Here is a 4833-nt window from a genome sequence, read left to right as displayed (position 1 = left end):
ATAGTTAATCTATTACCTTTTTGTTTTAGTTCAAATTAAATGTTTTTTTTATTATTTTTGAAAAAAAATCTTTTAAAAAATTTAATAATATGTGATGAGAAATACTGAATAAATTATAAAAAAATTAATTAAAATATATAAAAATATTTTTAACAAAAGATAAAATAGTATCTGGTCACCAATCTTCATAGCTTGATTTAAAGGAATTCTCTCTTTTCGTTTGAATTTTTATTTATCCGAAAAGTGCATTAATATTTAATACATTATTATTAATCCTGGATAGAAAATTATCAAAATATACTATAAAAGTGGCGTCGCCCGGACTCGAACCGGAGACCTTCAGTGTGTTAGACTGACGTGATAACCAACTACACCACGACACCTTGCTTACGAGGTTTGTTTTATCGGAAGGTTTTTATTCGATATTGTAGTGCTCCTTCATAAAGTTCCAAAATAACAAGCATATATCGTTCTAAAACTAAAACACATCTATGTTTGCAATTTTAAATATCAAACTCAATATTTGCTGAATTTTTTTATACTAAGACAGTTTTTAAAAAATTGCTATATTTTAGAATAATTAACCAAATTAGTCTTCAAGATTTTAAAAACATATATTGTAGTTCTTAAAAAAAATATATATTAATCAACCTCCAAAGTTTTATTCTAATAGACAAATTAGTCTTCAGTCTATTTTCTAACAGAGTAATTATTTAAATTAGTTCACAAAAATATTAAAAACAAACATTTTAGTCTTAAAAAAAATTAATACATAGATTAATTCTCAATATTTTTTCTGTTAAACATAACATTTCTTCTATCTTACTTTTATTATATGTCAACCTTTATTATTATTAGCTTAGTTTTGTGCATGTGAATGATGACACTAGCATATTGATATACTCCTTTTATTGGAAAAAGCAAGGTGAATAATAATATTTTGAAATCCAAATTAAAACATTTTCTTTTAATACAAACATGTTTTTTAAAATAGGATATCGTCAGATTCTTATTGACAATTTGACATTATGCATATGGAATTAAATTGCAAATTTGACACATTTTTTTAAACATGATTTTTGCATCTACTTAATATACTAAAACTGGATTTTTCCCAACTAATGAAAGTGAGGTGTCGATTCTTTGTGAATCTATTTTTCCGCCAAAATGAATGTCCTATTTTCTCTTCTAAATTTATTTTATAAAAATATCTTTATTATAATTATACTATAATTAGCATTTAATTAATAATACATAATTATACTAATTTAGAAAAATATCTTTATCATAATTATATAAAATCAATATTTAATACATTATCAACTAATAAAATTGAGGTGTCAATTTCTCATGAATTCATTTTCTCTCCAAAATGAAAGTACTATTCTCTCTTCTAAATTTATTTTAGAAAAATATCTTTATTATAATTATAATACAATATTACAATTATATTACAAGTAGCATTTAATGAATAATGCATAATTATAGTAATTTAGAAAAATAAAATAAAGTCCAGTAATTTATCTTTCGACTGCACACGTATGTAGAATAAATTTTAAGAAGGAGTCACGTATAGTAAATACAATCGATCGATGATTGTAAAACTGTATACTAACATTGATATAATATTATTTCAGGTATATGTTTTGCAGGTATCAAAGAAAGTGTTGAGTTACTTTTAGTGGTTTAAATTATTTATTGTTTATTAGAGAATTTTGTGCATTAGAATTCTCTAATAATTTATTATTTATTTTGAGCTAATTTTGATATGTTTTTACTTGACAGTAAAACAACAAATAAAAATTTGTTGGTGGGTCTAAATATTATTAAGTTATTTATGGTCACATTGAATATATATGTTTGATTTATTGAAGAAAGTAAATTACTAAAACCAATTAATAACTATTTTAGAGTTAATATATTTAACACTAGCTTAAAAAAAACAAATAATACATAACATGTTATATTTTTATTAATCAAATTATTATAATTTAAATTAATCTTAATAAAATAATTTAAAATTATAATTTTAATTTTATCACGTGCATGGCACGGGTTAATACACTTGGAAATTACTGCACGATGAATGTGGTATATAGAGAAGTTTTTGAGAGCCTATAATAAAAAGGTAATAACAAAATATCTTACTACATCTATTTATTTATTAAAATTTATTACTATCACTTAAAAAAATTTAGAATTTATAGGAACTAATAGATGAATTCTTATTGTACATTAATAGTTTGAGAATATTAAAATTATCATAAAAATTCGTATAATTTTATTCTCTTGACAAACAATTTTATAATTACGGTAATCATATAATTTTATATACAAAGGATAGTGTTGTTTCATGTATATATTTTGCAGGTATCAAAGGATAGCATTGAATTGTTATTCAGTAGGTTTAAATTATTTATTGTTTATTACAAAACTTTCTGCATTAGGATTCTCTATTAATTTATTCTTCATTTTGAGCTGATTTTGATATTTTCTTACTTCACAGTATACCAACATATAAAACTTTGTTGGTAGATTTAAGTATTACTAGATTATTTATGGTCATATTGAGTATATATGTCTGATTTATTGAAAAAAGTAGATTAAATAATTATTTTATAGTTAATACAGTTAACACTATATTAAAAAAAGAAAAACAACGCATACAAGTTATTTTTTATTAATTAAATTATTATAATTAAAATAAAATTTAACATAACAATTTAAAATTATAATTTCAATCTTATCACGTGCATAGCACGGGTGATTAAACTTGTATAATATACAAAGTAATTTCTTATTTTGAAATTAATTCTAGTTAGTGAGATAAAATTTAAAATATTTTTTATTTTCTTACTCAAATTTAAATTTAAATTTAAAATTGATTAACAACTTATCCTTTTTTAATTTCAATAACAAAAATAAAATTAATTAAGTGCAAAATATTTAACATTTAATAATTTCAATCATTTAAATTTTAGTTACCAAAAATATAAAGTTAATAATCGATAATAGATATTATATTAGTATGTAAATAATAATATTTGATATATTAATTATTTATTTTTTGATAGGGCTAATATATAATTTATTGATGATTAATTTATTGTCTAAATTTTTTCTATAAACTTTGCAATATGTAAAAATAGTAATTTTATTTTTTATTATTATTTAAAAAATTATTCATAATTTTTTAATTATGTAATTAACTTAGTTAATAATTTTATTATTATTTTTATACTAAATAATATCAATTTATACTATTTACATATTTTTTACTACTAATAAATAAGTAGGTATTTATACTATTGTCCTAAATAATGACTTAAGTTATTTATTTTGTATGTTAAATAATATCTTGTATCTTAAATTCATTAAACATTAAGATGAGAAAAATTGTGTAATAAATTATATAAATAATTATTACAAAAAATAAATATTTATCATATATAATAATTATTGATATATGTTATGTCATGTATATATTATAGTATTATCTATTTTAATTATATGAGTGATTACTGTTATTTTTACTTTCTTTATTACATTAGTAAATAATATTTAAAATTAAAAATAAAAGATAATTAAATTTTTTTAATTTGAATTTAAAAACTCTTGTAAATATATCCAACTTTTACATATACTAAGTGTTATAATATTAAATAGTATAATATTTGTTATAACAATGACTCAAAATATTAATTCAAGATATACTTGGGCCTAATAAGACCTTAATGTAAGCAAGATCAACCTAGACTCATTGTTAGAATTCTAAATCCGACTTAGGATTATTACCTTAAAGGGCCAATACAGATGAAGTTCAAGTGTCTCTTCTCAAATCAGCTTAGATTGGATCTTCGTTGTTAGTTAGATATGGTAATTGGTACTTAGGAAAGCGTGACAGACCCTCTTCCCATCCCTCATTTCTGTTTTAAAAAAATTTCCCCGTCCCTTCTCCGTCTTTGCAAGTCCCTGTTTAATTATCCTCTTAAGAAACACATATCTTCTCGGGTATCTACGAATATTTTTTGAAATTTTTTGAAAAAAATAACACAAAAAGACATAATATAATAAGAAAAAGTATAGGGAGTCAGCAACTTTATTAAATTATGGCCAGCATGTAACCAGCAAAGAAAAGTGAGCCATTGGATGAAATTTCACACCATTAAAATCATCATTAATGGCTACAAATCACAAAAATTGCTTGCCCCTAGTACTCCTCATATAATAATCATACAATAATCAATTCAATATAACTCAACACAATTCATAACATATTCGTTATGAAAAATAATATTTTAAAAGAAAAAAATATATAAAAACATATCCTAATATAATAACATAATTTTTAGGATTATACTAAGCGAGAGGGGGGTTGAAAGAGAGTCGAGGCTGAGAATGAGTTTGGAAGAAAAAGGAAGGATTTGAGTTAGATGCAGGAATTTAGGTTACTAAATTCAAAAAATGAATTTATGTATATATAAATTAGGATAAATTAGTAATTTTATATTCGTGTGGATTTAATAAGTCCCATGGAGCGGGTACTTATGTCCGTGTTTCCATCCATTTTCGCATGGCAGGTTGTGGAAATTTTACGGATCCCCATCTAACTCCAAAATATGAGTAATCCCCACAAATACCCGTTTCGGTTATTTTTGTGATCATCCCTATTGCTAACGTTCATTGATTCGTGACGTGGAGTTATTTCAGCCACTTAGTAGATTCTCAGATAATCAAAGTCTAGGTTATATCAATCTTATAAAGTTACATGTATCCTTATTATAACAATATTAATAGAAGATAAATGGATAAACACTAAATAAGTCACATTAT

The 4833-nt window shown here is 22.4% G+C and overlaps 1 protein-coding gene and 1 non-coding gene across 6 annotated transcripts in view; both read right to left on the bottom strand.

Annotated features, from left to right (window-relative positions):
- The window catches only part of LOC107472713 (probably inactive leucine-rich repeat receptor-like protein kinase At5g48380), a 30962-nt gene that overhangs the window by 7307 nt on the left and 18822 nt on the right, over nucleotides 1-4833 (bottom strand). The window lies entirely within an intron of this gene.
- On the bottom strand, nucleotides 310-383 carry TRNAV-AAC (transfer RNA valine (anticodon AAC)). The gene has a single exon. It is a non-coding gene; the product is annotated as a tRNA-Val (tRNA).

The sequence above is a fragment of the Arachis duranensis genome, chromosome 2 (genome assembly GCF_000817695.3).
Source record: "Arachis duranensis cultivar V14167 chromosome 2, aradu.V14167.gnm2.J7QH, whole genome shotgun sequence".
Taxonomy (NCBI): Eukaryota; Viridiplantae; Streptophyta; class Magnoliopsida; order Fabales; family Fabaceae; genus Arachis; species Arachis duranensis.
This window is presented reverse-complemented; position numbering and strand designations above follow the sequence as displayed.